Raw genomic sequence first — 23,993 nt, forward strand, 5'->3', positions numbered from 1 at the left:
GTAACAATTCTGTAATCTCTACTGTAGCGTGTTAGATTTGAAATGGTACGTGTGTGCTTCAAAAAGGCCGGAATCCGATATGATTCACCTCAAACAAATGTAAATATTCTTCTGTTCTGATCATTTTCACTTTGACCTCATATTGTTTTATTTCCAATCCAGTATGCTGGAGTACAGAGCTGCAATAATGAAAACTGTGTTGCTGTCCAATTACTTACGGATTCTCCTGGATTTCTTCTCATGCTAGACAACTTCACTGCAGGTTTATTAGAGTGCAGATTGATGCTGCGTAGATACAAACATGGGAAATGAGGTTCTAAAAAATGTGAGAGGATCTGTTTACCTCACAGTTTAAGGCTTCTGCAGTGGCTTATAGCTCAGATGGTGTTTCTGTTTTCTGAAGTTCTATAACCTACTGAATTATCACTTTATTTATGATCCTGTGACATGGCAGTGTGCTTCTTTCCAGTGACACCACACAGTGCATATGTTCAACCTTAAATGCAACTGCAAAGCGTATTATTATTATTATGATTATTTTGTGTGTGGGTATGTGTTGAGTTTTGAGTTTATTAAAGAGACATTTCAAATTTTCTCATGCTTTCTTATTAAGCTAAGGTTGTTCACTGGATGTTTGTGTATGTTTGTGTGTCTGATCCTAAGTACTGCGGTAGCGTGACGATCAATTAGTTGGAGCTCGGTGGTGTGTGTGTGGGCATCAATATTTATTTCATCTGCATATAGATGAGGGCTGATTGAGAGAGCACCTCCTAGTGAGAGACTGTCATATACTCCTCATCACATCGTGCTAGGACTACAATGTGTGTGTGTGTGTGTATATATGTGTGAGTGTGTTCTGTTTTTAAAATGTGTCTCCATATTCATAGCAGAGAGAGAGAGATAGAGAACTATTGAGATATAGTGTGTTATAGTGACTTTTCTCTCATTCAGACTGCAGACAGGCTCACGTGCACACACACAGCACTCCCAACCCAGTGATCTCGTTCCACTCCCACTGAGCCTAAAGCTCTAGCGGGTAACTGCTCAGAACGACTCTTAGCTACAGTGGGACTGCCACATGCTCACTGCTCCTCCCATGTCTCTGCTGGAGAAGCACAGCACTGCTGAGCCTCACATTCTGTCAACTCCAGCACACCTGGCCGGGCTCAGGAGGGGCCTCCACAGGTAGCAGCTGAGCTGAATCAGACGCATTAGAGCAGAGAAAGCGCCGATGTGTGCAGGCAAACCCCCCCCCCCCCCCCGTGCTCTAGAACGACCAAGGGGGCAGACCTACACATACACACTCGTCACACCTTTCTTTGTAGTGCCGTTGCACTTAGTGGATCTGGAATAATTAATCGCAGACAGGTGGATGCATGGGGGACGCCGCTTCATTTGCAGTGAGTCCACCCTCCCTTGTGCTCCACGGTCAATATAGCCATGCTGTTTCTCTCGTTATGGAGCTAAAGCAAGACAAGCTTTGTTAGAAACAGCTCTTGGAGGGTGTCTCTGTCAATAACAACAGGATCTGATTGGAATGGTTCAGGTAGTGTACTTGCCTAATTGCAATGCGAACTATGTGATCTTATTGAAATGCAACAAAAAACATAGTACATTGTGTTCTATTCTGGAATTTGTATCCCTTGTATCATGTCTATTGGTTTGGTAGGGAGTGTCTGATTAGATGATATATTCAGATATATTCAGAATCAACATTCAAGTTGTTCTATTTTTTCTTTCCTTTGGTAGCTAATAAGTGTTCATCTTCAGAACTACTTCACTGATAAAGAAAGGGAAAAATATAGCCTGCAGCGTTTCAAATCAAAGGGAAATATGATGGAGACAACAAATATCTGATTAGTGTTTCAGGTCATTACCTCACTCTCTATAATGGTTCGGGAGAGGGAGAGGGTGGAGGAGAGGGTGAGGGTGGAGGAGAGGGTGAGGGTGGGGAGAGAGAGAGGGTGGAGGAGAGGGTGAGGGAGAGGGAGAGGGTGGGGGGAGAGAGGGTGGAGGAGAGGGTGAGGGAGAGGGAGAGGGTGGGGGGAGAGAGAGGGTGGAGGAGAGGGTGAGGGTGGAGGAGAGGGTGAGGGTGGGGAGAGAGAGAGGGTGGAGGAGGGTGAGGGAGAGGGAGAGGGTGGGGGGAGAGAGGGTGGAGGAGAGGGAGAGGGAGAGGGTGGGGGGAGAGAGAGGGTGGGGGAGAGAGAGAGGGTGGAGGAGAGGGTGAGGGTGGAGGAGAGGGTGAGGGAGAGGGAGAGGGTGGGGGGAGAGAGGGTGGAGGAGAGGGTGAGGGAGAGGGAGAGGGTGGGGGGAGAGAGAGGGTGGGGTGGGGGAGAGGGTGAGGGAGAGGGAGAGGGTGGGGGGAGAGAGAGGGTGGGGTGCGGGAGAGGGTGAGGGAGAGGGAGAGGGTGGGGGGAGAGGGTGGAGGAGAGGGTGAGGGAGAGGGAGAGGGTGGGGGGAGAGAGAGGGTGGGGGAGAGAGAGGGTGGAGGAGAGGGTGAGGGAGAGGGAGAGGGTGGGGAGAGAGAGAGGGTGGAGGAGAGGGTGAGGGTGGAGGAGAGGGTGAGGGAGAGGGTGGGGGGAGAGAGGGTGGAGGAGAGGGTGAGGGAGAGGGAGAGGGTGGGGGGAGAGAGAGGGTGGGGTGGGGGAGAGGGTGAGGGAGAGGGAGAGGGTGGGGGGAGAGGGTGGAGGAGAGGGTGAGGGAGAGGGAGGGTGGGGGGAGAGAGAGAGGGTGAGGGTGGAGGAGAGGGAGAGGGTGGGGGGAGAGGGTGGAGGAGAGGGTGAGGGAGAGGGTGGGGGGAGAGAGAGGGTGGGGTGGGGGAGAGAGAGAGGGTGGAGGAGAGGGTGAGGGAGAGGGAGAGGGTGGGGGGAGAGAGAGGGTGGGGTGGGGGAGAGGGTGAGGGAGAGGGAAAGGGTGGGGGGAGAGAGAGAGGGTGAGGGTGGAGGAGAGGGAGAGGGTGGGGGGAGAGGGTGGAGGAGAGGGTGAGGGAGAGGGTGGGGGGAGAGAGAGGGTGGGGTGGGGGAGAGAGAGAGGGTGGAGGAGAGGGTGAGGGTGGGGAGAGAGAGAGGGTGGAGGAGAGGGTGAGGGAGAGGGAGAGGGTGGGGGAGAGAGGGTGGAGGAGAGGGTGAGGGAGAGGGAGAGGGTGGGGGGAGAGAGAGGGTGGGGTGGGGGAGAGGGTGAGGGAGAGGGAGAGGGTGGGGGGAGAGGGTGGAGGAGAGGGTGAGGGAGAGGGAGGGTGGGGGGAGAGAGAGAGGGTGAGGGTGGAGGAGAGGGTGGAGGAGAGGGAGAGGGTGGGGGGAGAGGGTGGAGGAGAGGGTGAGGGAGAGGGTGGGGGGAGAGAGAGGGTGGGGTGGGGGAGAGAGAGAGGGTGGGGTGGGGGAGAGAGAGAGGGTGGGGGAGAGAGAGAGGGTGGGGTGGAGGAGAGCCCTTTGAGATGCACTCAAGGCTGCAAATCGAATCAGCAATCAAGTGTTTTGGTATCAGTGGCGCTCTGTCATCCTCCAGACGAGAGCTGAATCAACTGTTTTGGTAATTGATTATATTGATAAACAATTTAACCATCTTAACAGCAGGTTTAACCAAGTTAGCAGGCTTAATTAAAAATGTAATTGCTAGCCTAGTAGGTTACTTCACATATTTAAACTTAGGATCACTAAAATGTGTAGCCTTTTCTATGTTTTTCTACATGCAAGCCGGTGCTGTCGGGCTATGTGCAGTTCTAGTGCAGAAGGATGTGGCGATAACCATTTACACAGATGTTCATTCATCATTAGTGTGCTGCTGTTGCTATTCCTGCTTTGATTATACAGCACTACACATTGTTCGGTTTTTGGTTAAACCCGTCCCACATTTTGGACAATTTGCTCTTCATTGCTATCTCTCAAAGATTTATCTGTGTGATAAGCTTTTTTCTTCTTGGCTTGTGTTCTGTAGTATTTTCCCCCTGAACACAATTTTGCATTATAAACCATTTTTATTGTAAGTGTATGGCTCCTCAACATTAAAATTGTATCTGATTATTTTCAGTAATCAACACAATCAATTTATTTTACCAGTCTTTGCAAACCTACTCCAGGTATCTCTCACTCATTTTCATTGCCTTCATTTTTAATCTTTATCTTAATCATTATAATGTTGTAATGGAAGCCTTCACTGACTAAATGACACTTGAGATCAGATCTAATAATCGCTTCCTAACTCACACTTTGCTTTCTCCCAATCTCTAATACCCATGAAAGGCAGTAATAGGCAGTAATAAGGTGTGATTTCACAGGCTTCTACCGATTGTCTTGATGCCACATGTGTGTAATTGGTCAGTCAGCAGGCTATAGGCTCTTTCTGTGTGTGTGTGTGTGTGTGTGTGTGTGTGTGTGTGTGCGTGCATTGGGGCAGTGGGGTATGTGTATCCAAGGTCTGGCTCTAATTAGTAAAGCAACTGATTCCCCCAGGTTGATTATTTGTGATGTTATCAGTGTTGTGTTGTGACTCGAGTGTCTGACTGCGTGGTGTCGGTGTGTGTGTGTGTGTGTGAGGGAGTGAGGAGATGTTTTAGAGATTCTAGCTGCGCTTACTGTTTCATTTTGGTGTGTTTGTGTGTATGTGTGATTAGGACTTTTGCCTGATTAAAATGAAGTCCTGGGTTTCCATGGCTCAGTGTATCTAACACAACTTTGTAGCAGGACCTTTTAACTCACAGCCAAAACCCACTTAACAAATTAAGGCACAAGGCATGAATAGCTCCTCTTTGCTGTCTGCCACTAAATTCTTTCACAAAGGTTAATCATACTGGTCATTGTTTAAGCAGTTTGGTCATCATAGCAAATCATACTTTATTAATCCGCTTACAGTAGAGGTCAGGATGGAGTGCTTTGTAGAGTGACGCCATGTAGAATGGTTTTACTAGCAACCCTCCGGTTCACAGCCCAGTCACAAAATGAGGATCACCTAGTCAGGCCTGGGTAGTGCACCATGCTATTGCCACCATTGTCGTGGGCTCAGGTACTGAGGAGCACAGGTACTGTGACACTGATAAATATGTAAGAGGGTCTGCTATGCGCTGTAGATTTAGACATTACCACCATGCAATCTGCTGACTCCCTTTCTGCCATTCCATTAAGTGAATATATTGTCCTACACTTAATGAACTTTTTTTTTTTTTTTTTTGGCATAAAAGAGGATGCTCCATAGGTGCACATTTAGTGATTAGGTTCACTGTTATTAATCAGTAGACATGTTCTCTAGAGTTGGTTGATTTGTTTTACTGATGTCCATTTGTCAGAAAGTTATATGTGTGGGACTTGGAGTGTTTTTAAAGACTTTTAATAATGGATATAGTGCTAACCTTCAAAAGCAATACATTTAGGATGGGCTGGCTACAGCTCTTCATTGCCTTACTATCTCGTACCCAATAGCAGAGAAAATATTTACATTCTTCTTGAGCCACATTGTCTTAGACATTACCCTTCACCAACTGAAGAAAAACTTGTGAGGTCTGAATTCACAATAAGAAAAGACTGCTAGCAGCTTCACACCAGTGAATCGGGCCATCACTCTTTGGAAATAATTTACACTAGCACTTCTCACTTCTAGTGCTGTTACTCCTTCGCCACGTGTTGATGTTTGCCCTGAAATCATCAACTAATTATTGAGCCTTTTGTGTGTGAATATGAGGATTGGTCCAGAATGCATGCTGTCACAACAAGACTCCAGTGAGGCGTACGCTTGTTGCTTTTGCAGGTAAAGGGTTTTTAATAAAAACACAAGAGCGCAGGGAACAAGCTAAGAGAAACAACTAGACTTATTACAACTAATAATGGAGACACAGGAACAAGGCGTATAAATACACAGACTAACAACCGATATCAAGACACAGTTAGAAACAATAACAGCTCAACAAAGCACATGACCAGAAATGAAAGCAGAACTAAGTGAAACCAAAACACACAACACATGGCAAAAGCATCACCATGGAAACCATGATGCCAGAGGAAGGGCAACCATGATGTATGCATAGCATGGATTTCCAAGGAACAAAACTTGTAAGCGCTTATTGCACATTTTTGCCTGCTATAGTTTGGGATACACCTGTAATGCCCTGTCAGATAAGCAGTCAGAATAAGGTCTGAGCTGTTGCACTGTGTTTCTGTACAGTGGTCTTGTTTAGTGCCATAGTCATGTCCCATACGTGTAACATACCCAGAAGTAAAATGATCAGACAATTAAATCCATGGTTCTATCCACGGCATTGAGATGTGGAGAAGATGATCTTGAAGATACTTTGCTATTTGTGTAAAGGGCTTCATTATTTCAGACGAGTGGTGGGACATACCCTGACATTCCATGGTGATTAAAAGGATTGTCTATGACAAAGACCTTTTAGTCCATTTAACTGGATGGCTAATGCATCCAAAATCTCCTTCGGTTCACAGTTTAACAATGGTTTAAACACTCATTGATGGATAAGTGTGTGATCTTCTAGAATAATAACCACTTGAACAGATGATACCAGGTGTTCATTCAGTTCAGGGGTGATTATGACCTATACAGCTAATAAAACAAACCTACACAATTTTACCTGTTCTTCACAGTGTAATTCTACGACAGTGTGGTGCAGTCACAACTGATCATAAGACATTTCAAGTGTCTCAGAAGAAAAGCTGTAAAATCTCATAAAACTGAAAAGGGTTTTCTGAAGATGAGTTGAGTCATGCAGATAGAAATGGAATAAACTGTAGAAGTGGAATGCAAAGATCAGTGCGAGGGTACACCCCCGAATCCTCGAATGACAAAGATGCCCAGGGTGATGACTATGGATTCACAGGCATCTGTTTAAGTCTCCAGTAAGAAAGATACCAAGCAAATAGGAGGTTACCACACAGGGAAAGAAGCAAAAAAAACAAACAAACAAAAAACCCAGTGGCGTCTGTTTTCAGGTTTGCGAAAAACTAGAATTTCTTTGTAAATGTACACAGCCTTGTTTTTGGAGAAAAGCAAACAGTGAAAACCAGCATCAAAGCATCACTCCTCACTGAAGTGCGGGGTGGGGTCTGAAAAGCTTGCAATTACAGAGGGTCTAGTGAATTCCACGTTATATCAGAACAAATTCTGCAGCCCAATGTCACAGCCTAGGCCTGTGATCTACCGGTGGAAGTTGCCTCCATGAGGCTGCATCATGCAACATGACAATGATCCAGAGAATGACAAAGACAGAGTGTTTTGACCTTAGTCCTCTGGTTTGATCAGAAGCAGGCTGGTCAGGCAGGTTTCTGTAGCGGGATGCCTGAATACTTCCTAACTCTAGCGCAGAACCAGAATCAGGCGTTGTTTGCCAAACATGTTCACACATACATGGAGTTTGTCTTTGGTTACACAGAAGCTTTTGATACCCAGCAGTATTTGCAAGCACAAACATCCTTTCCCAATTCTTCCAAAAATACACAAAGTCACATGGGCGCACAAATATCCATTTGTGCACATCCACACTATGACTGACCACGTGATTGCTGTGCAGAACTACACCAGCTGCTCTTGGGGTGGATGGAACGTTTTCAGTTGCTGTGGGAAGTACATCCTCAGCTTTTTTTCGGAAAGGCGTTGGGGCCTACTCCAGTTCCCAGAAGCTTGACGGACTCCACAGCTGCCACGGTTTTGCCAAAGAATGGGGTGGGGGGGGGGGGGGTCGGGGAGGTCTGCAAAGGGCTCCTCCAATATCGTCTCCGCTGTTTTAAAACCCTGTTTGCATTTTCAGCTCCATGTTCTGAACGCTCGAGTCCCACAAAACAAGGCAGATCAACAACTTGGAAAAATCAGAGCAATCACAAGGAACCAAGCTAATTCCTAAGGGTTCTTATAACCACATGTTTAGACAGCCATTGTCATAACTGACATCTCTAGATTCTCTCTTTAAAGGAACGCACACAAAGATCCACAAGGCCCTTTGATCTCCTCTTAGTAACAACACACACAAACACGGATAGACTCCAGTGTAATGCATCTCTTCGCCTAGCTGTGTTTGATTTTGTATGTGTGCATGTGTACACTCAAGAGAAAAGTTAAAACCAAATCGACTGCAAGAGACAACGGAGGCAGAGAGAGCAATATGAGCAGTGCTGAGTAGGAGAGGAAAAGAGAACTAGAAGGAGTGCGCAGGCACATGGCTTACGTTTGGAATTATTGGCACCCCGGATGATTGTAAATGATTTGTGTGCTCAGGGTGTATTTGACGTTCTAATCTGCATCGCTTGTGTCATGACGTACACTTTCACAGCTACTTCCTCCCTAGGACGATCTCAAAAGCAGTTGATACTTGGAGAAGTATTTTAACTTGTTTGAAATGTAAAATATATAAACTTGGGCACACTGTTTCAAAGCAAAACAAACAATCAAAAACTTTTAATGACCAATGTAAACTGACTGGTATTAAGATTATTCAGCCAGAATTTGAACATTTACTTGTCAGATGTATATTATTTATTTAATTAATTGTTTGCAGTGGTTGGCATTTGTTAGGAGACATGTTAAAGTGCAGTAGAGTGCAGACACTGCTGTTTCCTTTCGGGGCGGTCTGGTGAAAAGCATTGGGTCAATTCAGTCCTCATGAGCAGGCTGGCGTGCGCCACTGCTGGCCTTTCTTTAGGGAGCAGGATGGACACAGTGCTCTCGGCCCTGGAGAGCAGCTATGCATGTGCGTGGGTGGGTGCGTGGGTCTGGGCGTTTGATAGACCAGCTCCCCAGAACAGGTTGGGAATGAGAGCAGTCACCTGTGACAAAACACTTTACTACAGGATAAGTAAGTGTGTGCATATGTGTGTGAGTTTGTGTGTGTGTGTGTGTGTGTGTGTGTTTGTTTATTGGTGAGTGTGAAAAAGGAGGGGAAAAGTGAAGAGAGAGGGAGAGAGAAATGGAGAGAAAGTGGGAGTTGTGTTTAAGTGCAAGTGTGTAGTGTGTGTAAGAGAAAATGATATTGATTTGTTGATTAATCTGGAGCTATATAGAGGAGGGTGACATAATGAGTGCAGAACAGAATCTGCAGAACACAGAAAGAGTATCTTAAAAAGAATATAACGGAATTGAATCAAACAGCAGTAGGATGAAGAAACCAGAATGCACTTTGAACTAATGCAGAGAGTGATATGGAAACAGAGAGGAAGAGAGAGCGATCAAAGGGTGTTTTGGGACGAAAAGCACATGAGCATGTTCGTTAAGCAAGCAGTCGGTGGAGGAGGGAGAGCCGCAGGTTAGGAAACGGTCAACCGAAAGCATCAGCTATGGAGTGCAGTTTTCAGTGACTCCGAACAACATAAGAAGGGCTGATTTTGGAACGTGTGTGTATCTACACACGCATCCAGACTTCTAAATTATAACGCTTGCTAGAATCAACAAGGGCTACAGGTAGGTGTTTTAACACTATATGACACAGGTCTGTTGTCTTCTGTGCAGTGTGTTCACAAAAAGTGGATCTTTTCAAGGGACTTGGATTGCTTTCAGTAATTCTTTCAAGTCCATTTTGCAATCTCTCTCCACGTCTTGCTTCACCTTCCCCGCAGCTGTGCCTTTGCCCTTTACATCTTCTCACCCTCGACAGCTGACAGAACGTCAGTCGAACGTTTAGAATGTTTTTGTTGTTTTTTCTTTTTGGGGTCATGCATGCATGACCCAGGTTAAGAGCACTCACGGGTTCACACTGATGTGGATTGCCTAATGTGAACAGTGAAGGTGAAAAGATCCGATCTCAGGGGAAGGGCAGGATTGGCATTGGAACTGAGCATTATGGCCTAGAATGCATTATGACCTAGAATTTGACCATAGCCGGGGTTTTGCCGGGCCATTTTTTGCTAATCAGGGACTAATTATCCAGCCAGCTGTCTGCTTGCAGAGATACAGAGCCATTTCAGACCAGTAACACCTACCAGTAAAGCATTGTGGGTGCAGCGTGTGTGGGATTACCCTTGGAGCAGTGGAAGAAGTCTGTCTGTTCTCATGCTAACACTTGATATCAAAATACTTGCATAGACCCATAAAGTACACAGATGTCTTTAGTGCAGAGATTAAATTCTGAAACCAATATAGCTGCAGATTTAAAAACACCTGGATCTTTACACTACAATATGTTTAGTTTTTTTTCATTTATTTAAAAAAAAAAAGATTGGCAAATGCTGTGTGCATAGCTGATTCCATTCCACTTATTAGTAGGTGTGTGTCTGGCAGATATATTAGAGATGAAAGAGGATGAAATTATCATGTTCAAAAACAAGAACAACTAGGCAAGCCTAATTTTGCTGGACAGAATCTTTCATGCAAGTGTCAACAGCATGACATATGAAATGTTTGGAACTCTCAAAAGGAAATGGAATTTGAGTGGTCTTCTGTTTTACTAAGAAAAATGCCCAAGGTTCCAGAGCCCTGCTATCTTGATAGCTAATCTGCTGTGTAGTGTGCCAAAATATTAGTCCATTTTGTACTTGGCAAATATGAAATATACAGCTAGTATGATGTCCATTGGCTCTCTTGTTTATGTGCATTTCAACAGTGAGGAGGTATTCACTACTACTGTATGAAATGACCCTATCATACTTCGTAGGAAATAACCCTATCATTACCCTTTAGAAAAATACAAAATTTAATTATACTATAATTGGACTATACCCAAACAATTTATTGCAGCCGTCGATAAAACATTGATGTCAAAATGTGACCGATCTTTCATATTGCTTAGTTAGTAATATGTTTGGCTTGTTAACAGACCATGTTGGCAAGTTCTGAGCATCAAAAATCTGATTTTTTTTTTTACTTGGCAATGTTAGATTAGTAAAAATTACTAATAATATTGACTGTTAACATTGTCATGAACTTTCCACATGTATTACAAGCCAGAATGTTAATGTTAACCTAAATTATCTCCAACAAAGAGGATGTGTCTCTATACTCTCAGGGTCCTATGTTCCTCAGTTAGATTTTCTGTTAACACACAGAACTCTCCTATTGTATTTGAGTCAAATTGGACCCATTTCAATACATATAAAGTACTGTGCAAATGTCTTAGGCCACCATTAGATTTCTTGTTTTAGCAATGGTATAATGACCATATATATTTTTGTCTCTTTATTAAGATAAAAACATAAAATGCAGGAAATAGGTACACAAAATTACTAAAAATTAACCCACAATTTTCTACAGTCCCTTAGCACTAAGCACATCTTGAGCTATTTTGGGGAGGCTGTTTTTTTTTTGTTTGTATTCTAATAAAGAGAAATTTGATATGGTCTTTATACCAATACTAAAACAACAAATCTACTGGTGGCCTAAGACGTTTGTATAGTACTGCATATATAAAACATATATAGATCCCTTGTATAGCCACGTCTTCACAGTGCATTTCCAGGTCTCTACACTAATCCTTGGCAATTTAATCTAACTTTGTCTTGGTCCAAACACGGACAGGTGGCAAATTCAAATCTGGGAACCCACTGATCAAAAGTAAGGCATTACTCTCCTAACATGTTTAATTGTTGATGCTAGTTGTGTAACTGTATTTCTTGTAGATTAGAAATCAATCCCAGTGTTACGGGCCAGGCAAAAATCAGACGCTCGCGGATAAGAAACGGATTTATTGTAGTAACAGGTAGTGGAAACGGTAAAAAAAAAAGGCGTAACTCGAAAGTAGGGAAAACAGTCCATGTCAAAAAACCATAAAGACCATCCAATAATCCAGGCATCAGAATCCAAAAGGGGCAGGCAAAAATCAGAAACGGGAAACACTAAGTCAAGGTTCGGTACATAGAAAAACAATCCAAAAGAACGCTTGGCATGCATAGGACTCTAGAGGCAATACTTCGAAGTGTCCTAATGTTCGAGACAGGCTTAAATAATCAAGTACACAGGTGAGTTCAATATTCTGGTGATGACGATCTGACGTGAAGTTCATGACTGGTGGAGTCCTGGGTTGGGTGATGAACAGCCTACTGGGTGTTGTAGTGTGATGAGGAATCGGGTGATATGACAGTACCCCCCTCCAAAGAATCCGGGACGGCCGAGGTACGAGGTTGCCCATGACGACTCCCAGTATGCAAGGCAGAGCCCAGTCCAGGATGAGAATCTGTAACGGTAAGGCGGCGAGGATGACCCCAAGGGCGAGGTGCAGGCCTTTCTGGGAACCTTGTGCGGAAATCTGAAAGGAGACCAGGAGCTAGAACATCACGACGGGGATCCTCGGGATCAAATCCCTCCCAATCGACCAAGTACTGCAGTGAACCACCCCACCTTCTAGAGTCCAGAATACAGCGCACTTCATAGATCGGGGCACCATCGTAGTCAATCTGCTGTGGAGGAGTGGCCTCAGGGAAGACCTCATCCAAGGGCCCTGGAATCACAGGCTTCAGAAGAGACACATGAAACGACCTTGAAACACGAAAGTGAGCACGTAAGTTGAGTTGATATGTGACTTCATTAATGCGCTTGGTAATTTCATATGGACCTATAAATTTGGGACCCAGCTTGCGACATGAGACTGGCTTGTGGAAGTCACGCGAAGAGAGCCACACTCTGTTACCAGGTTGGTACCATGGGGTCTCCCTCCTGTGTCTGTCTGCCACCTCCTTATATCTATGGAGAGCCTGTACGATATGCAGGTGTTTCTCCTCCCATACTTTTTTGCTCCGCTGCATCCACTCATCCACGGCGGGGATATCAGCTGAGACGGAGGTCCAGGGGGACATCGGAGGCTGATAACCTAAAATACACTCAAAAGGAGTCAAGCCACTGGATGCACTAGTAAGAGAATTCTGGGCCATCTCTGCCCATAGTAGAAACTTAGACCAGTCAGGCGGATTGTTCATGCAAAAACAACGCAAGAACTTACTTAACTCCTGTTTAGTCCTCTCACATTGGCCATTCAGTTTTCTGAATGCTTGGTCAGCCTCCTGATTCCGCAATAACTTGGTCGTTGTTGCTTTCAGGAGGGCTATGAGATGGGCTGCAATACTACTAAAATTACGTGTGAATCGTTGGTAAAGTTTTGCAAACTCCATGAAACTCTGGAGCTTTTTAACGGTGACCGGAACAGGCCACTGAATGATAGCTTCGATCTTCTTGTCATCCATGGTGATCCCACCATGGTTGATCGCTTATCCTAAAAAGGTCATGGTAGGAAAGTGGAATTCACATTTCTGTCCCTTGACATATAACCTGTTATCCAGAAGAGTCTTCAATACTTTTCATACGCGTTGTATGTGGCTTTTAATGTCATGGGAATAGATTAGGATGTCATCAACATAAGCGATAGCGAATTTTCCGATGTATTTACAGAGGATATCATTGATAAAAGCCTGAAAGCCAGATGGAAACGCACTGAGACCTCATGGCATCACTTTGTGCTCATAGTGACCTCTGGTGGTGATAAAGGCGGTTTTCCATTCATCACCTTTCTTGAGCCTTATCAAATTAAATGCACTATGGAGGTCTAATTTGACAAAGATCTTGGCTTCTCGTAGTAGTTCCAGAGTGACAGGAATGAGAGGTAATGGGTATGCATATTTCTTGGAAACGTGATTGAGATTTCGATAGTCAGTACAGGGATGAAGACCGCCGTCCTTTTTTACAAAGAAAAATCCTGATGCCATGGGGGAAGTGGATGGCTGAATAAAGCCTTGACTTAATGCTTCATCTATATATTCCTCCCTGAGCCTCTCTTCCTCTTGGGAGAGAGGATAAATACAAGCCTTTGGAAACACAGCTCCCTCCCGGAGCTCAATAGCACAGTTGTAGGGATGATGGGGTGGTAACAGGGTTGCTTTTTTCTTACTAAAGACAAGAGAGATCCTGGTATTCCGGGGGGAGGGAAAAGGCTTGTGTATTAGCAGGGCTCTCAACAGTGGTGGAACATAACTGGACAACTGGTAATGTCAAACAATTTGTTAGGCATTGAGATGACCACTGAGTGATTTCCTTACGTGACTATGATATATTTGGGTCATGTTCTTCTAGCCAAGGTAAACCTAAATTGACTGGAAATGAGGCATCTTCTATGACGAGAAGTGAGATGATCTCTGAGGTGCGCTTGTAGTAATATGTAATATGTAAGTGTAATAGAACCAGCTCCTACTGGTGATCCGTCCAGAGCCTCCAGGTGAAGAGGCTTGGGTAATAGCTCCACTGGGATGTCCAAATCCCATACGTGTGTGTATGAAGTTTCCCTCTGCTCCTGAATCAACTAAGGCTGTAAACGTAGAAGATGGCGTAGAAGGCCCAACATAAACAGTTAAAAAAAATGACTTAGCGATCATCTTTCTTGGTGGCAAGATCTCTACCTTGTTTTCTGATGTGGGGTGCCTGATCCGTCTATGGCTCAGTGATGCTCGATTAGGTCAAAGACTACAATCCCTGATAACATGTTCTGAGAATCCGCAACAAAAACAGAGACCATCTTGGAATCGGCGCTGCTTCTCCTCTTCAGTCAAGCGTAAAGAATCACATTGCATTGGTTCCGTTGTCTGCTCTCATTTGAGCTCTGGTCTATAACTGGGAGAGGGACAGGTATGGTGAGAACTACTAGTTCTACATTTTCATTCTTATATGAAATGATGCAGATGTATAGAAAGAGCTATAAGCCGATTCAAATCTAACATCATCTTGGCAAGCCAGTTCATGTAAAACCTCTTCCAAAAAGTGACGATCAACGCTGCCTCATTCCATCCACTGCCAGCAGCGCCTGTACGGAATTCTCGTGGGAAGTCGGTCACAGAACAATTGCCTTGACGTAATTTGGTAAGTATCTCCCCACAGGCTCTTCCTTCATGCGGGTGATCAAATACAGCCTTGAATTGCTCAATAAAATCATCATAAGACGCTAGCTGTACATCAGCCAAGATGGCAGTCACCCAGTCAAGAGCTTTGTCAGTTAGACAAGAGGTAATGAAGGTAATTTTATCTTGATTGGAACAGGTTGGAAGGCTATTGAAATCCAATGAACATTGCAACAAGAAATCTCGACACACTGGGGAGCCATCATATTTTTCGGGTTTGCTCACAGGGAGGGTTGGTTGGATACTGCTCGTGGCGGTTCTAGGTGCATTGGTGGGACTGAACTGAGAAGTAGTCATCATTTAGAAAGTTCTCTGAGACTTTGTCTTAGTTCCAACATTTGAGTTTGTTGGTCCTCTTGTTGCTTGGCTATAGTATCCGCTGACCGTGTGAAACCCTCAAGCAACCCTCTGTTGGTGGATTAGTTGACCCTGGTTGGTCAAAGCTTCCTTCAAAGCATCCGAGTCTGCCATCTGCAAGGAGGCCAGGCAAAATCAGATGCTTGCGGATAAAAAACAGGGATTTATTGTAGTAAAAGGTAATGGAAAAGGTCACAAAAAAAGGCGTAACTCGAAAGTAGGGAAAACGGTCTGTGTCAAAAAACCATAAAGACCATCCAATAATCCAGGCATCAGAATCCAAAAGGGGCAGGCAAAAATCAGAAACGGGAAACACTAAGTCATGGTTGTGTACACAGAAAAACAATACAAAAGAACATTCGGTATGCATAGGACTCTAGAGGCAATACTTTGCCGTGCCCTAATGTTCGAGACAGGCTTAAATAGTACAGAGATGAGGTCAATATTTCGGTGATGACGATCTGATGTGAAGTTCATGATTGTTGGAGTCCTGGGTTGGGTGACGAACAGCCTGCTGGGTGTTGTAGTGTGATGAGGAATCAGGCGATATGACACCCAACAATTACCTCTAGTCCCTGTCAGTTGTTTTAAGCTTGTTTTGTTTACAATATTTTTTTAAAATCCTACCTGGTATGCCACAAGCCTTTTTGTGCCTAAATTTTGTTTCTTATAGCTCTATTCTGCTCATGACTTGATCATCCTGTGTCTTTCCTGGCATGACATTGACATCAAGCAGGCATCCAGAGAGCTCTCAGCTCGGAGTCGCCAATGTCTACAAACATGGTGGGGACTTATCTTTACATTTAAGTAGCACAGGTTGCATTGCTCAGAATGTTGCAAAAGTTGTCATGCTTTTGGCTCAAGTGTTTATACAACATCCTGTGATGTCACTCCAAATATTGCTACAAGTGAAGAGGGCTCAAAAAGGTTCCCAAACCATCTGAGAAGGAAATCGATACCCAAAAGGAAGCTAGTTTGTGGCATGACCAGGATATATATGAAAAGATGACTAGTTCTGTTTTGCACCTGTTACACATAGGGTCAACATTTTGCAAGTTTTACTTTAGACCAATGTAAACAGTAGACATTCTTGAACTGTATCACAATTTATCTTTGGCAAATTGAAGAGGATTGTATTCTGCATAAGACACTGTTCAAATGACACAAAATTGTTATACTTAAAGAAATCTCTATTACTCTATGGAACCTTTTGTCCACCCACTCGTTAAAAGTCCTGTCAGTTACTGAGGAAGTGAACGTGTTTCTGTCTATGGGAGCCTGTATTCACGTTTTTTTTTAAGTGAAAAGCATTTCTAAACTGTCCAAATTTTAAAGGAATGTTTCAAGCTGGGTTGGATGCCTAGCTTGATACAGACAACAGCACGGAAACACTTGAACCGAGCAAAGCATATAGTGAAACAAGATATTATTTTTTTCCCAGAGGTGCCCACTAAGGGGTATATTGATCATTTGAGGACTCAATCAAATATAACACTAACATAATATTGGCAGCCCAATTATAATACTGAAGATATGGCAATGACAAACCGCAGGTAATATATTTAATATTTGATATATAATGTAACGAAATATATATTTTTAGTCTATAAGCAATATAATATAACAGAACATATTTTCTAGTATATTTTATAATCTATGTGAAGGAGTCTCTCATATTTTCTTTGAGGTTGTTGCGTCACTCCAGCCAATGGTGCTAGGTCTGTTAGCAATAACCTTGCCCATGTATGTGTACTGATGCAGATTTTTGTCCATTTTCCCAAAGACAATAATAAGGTTCCAGAGGTAAATACTACATATTTAAACAAACATCCAATGCCTTTCATTTTTCAAATAGTGCCAAAAACCTAACTTCAGTTAAGAATATCAGTGGAGCTCTGGCATTTCCAACCTACTTCATTGCCTGCTCACCATCATCCCTTCCAAATGACACTTCAAATACTTGGTAATGCCTTGCAGCCTAGATAATTCTCCCTCCGTGTTCTAGACTTGACAAATTGAGACATATCGTTGGCTTCTTCGTAGATTACATTGATGACTTTCTTGTTTACCTTTTCACTCTGTAACTATGTACCATTTGTACTATTCTCACCAAACTGAGAGAAAACAGGATGTTCATCATATTGGAGAAATGCCAGTTCCCCCAAAGCACAGTGTCATTTTTGCATCTTTGCAGTCACTGCCTGGCCCAAACCCCGTTCCCTAAAGGAACTCCAAAGATTCTTAGATTTTTTTCAGTTTCTTTCAGCAATTTAATAGAAACCATTGCGCGCCTCTCACAGGTTTCCTGAAACACTCACTGCTGGACACCTGCAGCCAACTGGTGTTCACAGCACTGAGGAAAGTGTTCACCTGTGTACCTGTGCTAAAACAGCTGGATCCCCTCAGACCCTTCCTCATCCAGGTAGATGCATCTGAAGTAGGATTGGGTGCAGTTTTATCTCAATGGCCTGGTGACTGAGAATAATGGTTCTGGCCATTAAACCTGCCCTGGAACGTTGGCGTCACTGGCTTGAGGGAGTACTCCTTTTTAATCATGACCAGCCAAATGTTGAACACCTCAAGCTGACTAAGTGCCTAAATCTGAGAAAAGCCCAATGGACCCTTTTCTTTAAATGCTTCCGGTTCACGGACATTCTCTTGTGGGATGGGTTTCGGACACGTGCATACCGTCGGGACAAGAGTAGGACTTCTAGGACTTCTGATTTATTTATTTTTCTCTTACAATTGTTACTATTGTGGTGTCCATTGTTGGTTAGAGGAGGATGCCCCCCCCCCCCCACCTTAAGTCTTGGTTCCTCTCAAGGTTTCTTCCTCGTGCTCTAGGGAGTTTTTCCCTGCCACTATCACCCTTGACTTGCTCACTGTGGGCTTGGACTTGGACATTTGTAAAGCTGCTTTGTGCAAACATTTGTTGTAAAAGTGCTATGTAAATAAATATGATTTTATTTGATTTAATCTATACAAAATACAAAAGCAGACACAATCTCCACAGCTATCGGTACAGGACACACTGGAATCACCTGCACAAACAACAGGCAACAATAATGTTAGCCATTGCTAATCGATGATGTATGTGACATAATCTTTTCATACTCTACCTGCTCACACACATGCATGCCCAGACCAGCCAGAGAGTCACACCTCCTGTCAGTTCTTCATAGGCCTTGGTCACATATTGAGGTTGATTTTGTCATGGACCTCCACTCATCCGAGGGCAATACGATCATCACCAGCATTGTAGGCCAATTTTCCAAGATGTGCCGCCTGTTACCCTTCCTAGGCTCCCATCTGCTTTTGAATTAGCATATCCTAATATTTCGGTTTGCCTGAAGACATAGTTTCTGACAGGGGTCCTCAGTCCACCTCTCAAGTGTGGAGTGTGTTCTGTGAGAAGCTGGGTATTAACATCAACCTCTCCTCCGGGTATCATCCACAAACTAATGGGGAGACCGAAAAGGTTGGCTAGCAGCTTGGTTGCTTTCTGCATCAACACTGCGCCAAAATCGATGGGACTGGCACTACTTCTTACTGTGGACAGAATATGCCCACAACTCCTTGGTCCATACTTCACTACATTTGATTCCTTTCCAGTGTGCGCTGGGGTATTGACCACCGATGTTCCCATGGAACCCTCCATCTTCCAAGGTCCTATTTGTGGATGACTGGCACCACTGGCGATGTAGACCAACAGGCGATGTAAACGTCCTCCCTCTTCCACCCAGGACGACGGGTCTAGTTGTCCACACAGGACCTCTGACTTCACATGTCCTGCAAAACCTTCTTGCCCAGCTCACATTGCGAACTATTGTTTGCTATTCATCAGCATACTGAACGTTTTTCTTTCATTATTTTCTGCCTCGTTGTCTCAGACTCTGTTTTGTGGGTAACTGTTTCTGGATTTCAAAACCTGTACCTCAGTCTGTTTGTTCAGCTCTCCTGGTATGTGACTTTGGCCTGTCCCCTGTTATCCGTTTTTGGACTGTGTTTTGTGTGCCTGTGTACAGTGTTAACTACGCCTTGTATTTGGATCCTATCCTGTCCTTGTGATTTGTGACAGGTCCTTATTCACCCAGCCATCATTCCTTCTATAATGTACTGCCTTATTTACTCTTATTGCTGCTGATTAATCAATGAACATACCATTAATTGTGAAATCTTGTGGCTTTGCCTGTGGTATTTCTAATTTCCAGTAGTTGATTAATGATTGCGTTGCAGAGCTGGCTGTTTAGATTTGAGATTGAATTAAATCCTAATTAAACTTTTCCTTGGATCAGGGTGGTGCTCATTTAATTACATATTTTAAGTGCAGAATCATATTAAAGTGTCCATACTGCTACACAGTGCACCCTTTCCTCACCCGAGATGCACTAGAGTGAGGTGTGAAAAAGGTGTGCAAGGCGTGCAGTCTCACCCGAGAGTAGCAAGGTCACGCTAAAGTTCTGGACGTCCCTGCTGACCGTTTTGTTTATCTTTGCCAGGTGTTAGCATGAGAACTGAGAGGCTTCCTCAACTGCTTCGAAGGTAATCCTATATGCAAAGCACCCACAATGCCTTAATGACAGAAATGTTAGGGCTCTGAATCTGTGCAAGCAGACAGTGTATAATTAGCCACCGATTAGCAAAAGATGACCTGGTCAAAGCCTTAGCTAGGCTAACACCTCTGCTGTTGCTGTAGGACAGTGACAGATTCTTGTTTGTGTTCTCGGTTCACAGGCACACATCCAGTGAAGTGAGCTTTCAAACAAGGTGTGCAAATTCAGCCACTAAATGGCCAGAATAGTGAGGTCACACTCAGGTCCTGGAAATCCCTGCTAGGTCTATTGTAGCCCCTGCTCCTGTACATTCAGAGGGTTTGTGGTCAGCTAGTGAGCTTATTCAAGAGTGGAAAGTCAGAAGTGTAAAATCAATGTTTTTGAAGTAGAAAGAATTCAGTCAGATGTGTGTATTGGAGGCTACTCAGGATATAGTGTTTTTTTATTCTGGATATTTGAACACAGGCTAACTGGTCTTGAAAAAAAATATATAAGAAGAATAATAATGCACACAATTATTTTAATGTGTGTTTATTTGTGTGCATATTATGCTTCTGTCTTCCCTGTCTTTGTGTGGAAAATTATAGAAAAGCAATAGAAATGGCTTTTGGCAGACATTTTATTGGTTGCACTGTATTTCCTTAAAAATAGAAAAAATAGCAAAACTATTAATTGATAATTGATTGGAATATCACATTAAATTAATACTACTAAATAGTGCATGTGTAATGTTAACATACTGCAGAGTTTCCCTAAAGTCACACTGCGTATTTTATTCTCTTGGTTGACGTGCTGAGTTGTAAGGCTTCAAAAACGTGATAATGTATATTTTGTTGAACACTGAACTCTTTGTGTATTCATTTATTACAAAAGTAAGAGTGTCAGCAGCTGAGTGTGTGTGAGTGTGTGTGTGTGTGTGTGTGTGTGAAGAAGACCATAGGGATAGATGTGTATATGTATGTGTGAGTGTGTGTGTGTGTGTGTGTGTGTGTGTGAAGAACACCATAGGGATAGATGTGTATATATGTGTGTGTGTGTGTGTGTGTGTGTGTGTGTGTGTGAGTGTGTGTGTGTGTGTGCGCGCGTGTGTGTGTGTGTGTGTGTGTGTGTGTGTGTGAAGAACACCATAGGGATAGATGTGTATATATATGTGTGTGCGTGTGCGTGTGTGTGTGTGTGTTTGTATATTAGGGATCTACCATAGGGATAGATGTGTATATGTATGTGTACGTGTGCTGCATTGACAAAAGTACTGAAAAACGCACAGGGAGCAAGCATAAGTGTGTGCGCGCACATGTGTGTGTGAGTGTGTGTGTGTGTGTGTGTGTGTGTGTGTGTCTTTGTGTGTATGTGTGTGTGTAAGTGTGTGTGTGTGTGTGTGTGTGTGTGTCTTTGTGTGTATGTGTGTGCTTGAGTGTTTGTATATTTCGGTATTCTCCTGAAACATCTCTCTTATCAAAAATAGTCTGATAAGTTTTATCTGGAACTCATGGTGTGAGGTAACCATGACATAACCGCTGAGGGCCATCCATGCGTGAGCAGCGAAACTCATGCAGAGGGTGCATTTGAGTAAGCAGATTTGACACAAATCTGCACACATTTGCTAAACTTAAAGTGATTAATACCTGGGAATTGCTGTAGGTACAGATGATGCAGTGACTGTAGGGTCTGCACATTAGATAAATGCACCCATTGGCTGTGCTGGTACATTTTCAGGTTAGCAGACCTTTGTGGGGATAGATAGAGGGCCTGGATGAAAAATATTTCACAATGATTTCACAAAATACCATTGTCAAAGTATAATGCACAATATGACATATGCTACAGACAGCAGTGCCGCTAGAGAATCTGAGGAACAATGAGAATGCCTTCTTCCTTCATGTATGGTGCAAGCAACCAATCCCTGTTCACCATTAATTCCACAATGAAATCTGGAAAGCATGATTCATGGCCACTGGGAGACACCCACAGTTCATACGTAAATATTCTTTGGGAGAAAGTAACATTCCTGTCCTTTGTGATGACAAATTTGATCAAGCTAACTGCTCTCTAAATTGTTTCTTCTCATTTCATTTACAACTTTTGGCAGATGCGCTTATCCACAGTGATATATTTATCAGTGCATGTGCAATCTGGGAATCAGGGCTCCTACTCTTGGCACCCTGATCCATATGCTCTACCAGGATACATGTAAATTGTGAACTTTGCTGTGTGAGACACTTTCCATGGTCATCACAGACCATTTCTTCAGTCCCCTGCACCTCGCAGCATTCCAGCCTTTGTAATTAAGCCTTATCTCTCTATCTACGCACAGTGTCCACCTGAAAGGTTAATGTTCCTTAACCTCAGCTTGAGTTTTTCAAGACACACGAGGAAGATCTGTTCAAGCCCTAACCACAAGTCAAGTCAAATGTATTTATACAGCGCTTTTTACAACAGTGGTTGTCACAAAGCAGCTTTACAAATGTCCGAGTCCAAGCCTCCAGTGAGCAAGTCAAAGGCGAGAGTGGCAAGTAGAAACTCCATAGAGCACAAGGAAGAAACCTTGAGAGGAACCAAGACTCAAGGGGGGGGCCCATCCTCCTCTGGCCGACAACGGACACCACAAGTCAGTTCTGTGCTTTCGGATCGTGCTTCACAGCAGGAGAGTTCAGGTCCTTCCTGCTCGATTCCACAGCAAACGGGCAGGATCAAGACATCCATCATTCCTAGCCGACTCTATCTGTTGTAAATCACTTCAATATTCTGCAGTTCCCTGACCTGTGTATAGGGGGTGCTGCAGTACCTCATAATATCAGCTACCAATGGCGAAATAGAGAGGGAGAGAAAGCTCTTTGTGATAGGTTCCCATCGTCAAAGCACGTTTTTTTTCTGCTAATTTCCAATGCCCCCCTCCTTTTCTCTCTCTCTCTCTCTCTCTCTCTCTCTCTCTCTCTCTCTTTCTTTCTTTCTCGGAGCAGCAGAGTGACTGAAGGGATGCTGTCTGTGTCCCTGCAGTATGCAGAGAGTGTAGTGATGGGACAGATTTGAGGCTGCTGTAGAAAACCTGCACACTGTGGTTTTATACCTGTGGAAAGCTACACACACAGACCCCCCCCCCACACGCACATGCACGCACACACACACAGACACTCATACAAACACACACACATGCATGCACACACAGACACACAGAACATTTGGAACATCCAGCTGAGCTGTGAGGAAGAGGCGCCTTTCTACTGCTTGCTGTAAGTCAGCTTCAAACTATGTGCGTGTGTGTGTGTGTGTGTGTGTGTGTGAGAGAGAGAAAAACATGACTTTTTATCCTCTATGCAGATATTTGATTACAGCACGTTTCAAATGACCAGTGTGGTGCACTTGTATTTGTGTATATTATGTATGACTTTTTAAGAGACGTTCTATCCAGAGCCCTGAATCTAATGTGCTCCCACTTCTCGCTGTCGTGTGAATGTGAAAGACAGTCCTGCCAAATTTTGCAATGGGCAATGTGTTTCATTCAAAATGTGTGTGTACTTTAATTCAAAATTTGTTTATGTGAGTGCATTTATTTCATCCATAACCAATGGATCACTGTGCACAATATCTTCAGGCGTGTGTGTCTGTGTGCGTGTGTGTGTGCGTGCGTGTGTGTGTGTGTGTGTGTGTGTGTGTGCGTGTGTGTGTGTGTGCATGTGTGCGTGTGTGTGTGTGTGTGTGTGTGTGTGTGTGTGTCTAAGCGCTTTCTGAAAAGTAGGTTATTCTGAAAGCAGCCAGCTCCCTATCACACTGAGCATCTCCACTCATTTGTGTGCCTCTTTATGTGTGCGTGTGTGTGTGTATGCATGCATGCATGTGCATATATGTGTGTGTGTACATTTGTGTAGAGGTTATGAGGTCTGCATGAAATTACAGCATCATATCTTTGAAGCTTGCATACAGTGCCTTGGTTTAATGTCTGGTGTTGGTGTGTTGTCACACACCGATGGCTTTGGTGTGTTGCCGTACATGATCTCCTTTCTTTATACTGTATATGAGGACTTGTGTTAATAATATTTATATGTATCGTGCAAATGTCAAGGAAATGTTTATTTGGGTGTGATGTGGGGGGGGGGGGGGTTGTATGTGTGTGCACCTGCAAATGTGTGTTTTAAAAAAATGTAAGGTCACGTGGTGATTTGGTGAGCTCATCATCGCATTTGTCCTGTCCCATTCGTTTCTACATCTCTCTCTCTCTCTCTCTCTCTCTCGCTTTCTCATGCTGACATAGCATGCTTCCCAAGTGCTTCCCCCTCTCCGATCACAC

The 23,993-nt window shown here is 43.9% G+C and overlaps 1 protein-coding gene across 11 annotated transcripts in view; it reads left to right on the forward strand.

Annotated features, from left to right (window-relative positions):
- The window catches only part of magi2a (membrane associated guanylate kinase, WW and PDZ domain containing 2a), a 194,112-nt gene that overhangs the window by 51,844 nt on the left and 118,275 nt on the right, over positions 1-23,993 (forward strand). The window contains exon 1 of one of the 11 annotated variants that reach the window (XM_026997488.2): positions 22,818-22,938. The exons of the other annotated variants lie outside the window; for them this stretch is intronic. The gene's annotated coding sequence lies outside the window, so the exon portion shown is untranslated. Of the gene's footprint in view, positions 1-22,817; positions 22,939-23,993 lie in introns of those variants that run through there. 11 annotated transcript variants of the gene reach the window in all.

Source organism: Electrophorus electricus, chromosome 7, assembly GCF_013358815.1.
Source record: "Electrophorus electricus isolate fEleEle1 chromosome 7, fEleEle1.pri, whole genome shotgun sequence".
In the NCBI taxonomy this organism is placed as follows: domain Eukaryota; kingdom Metazoa; phylum Chordata; class Actinopteri; order Gymnotiformes; family Gymnotidae; genus Electrophorus; species Electrophorus electricus.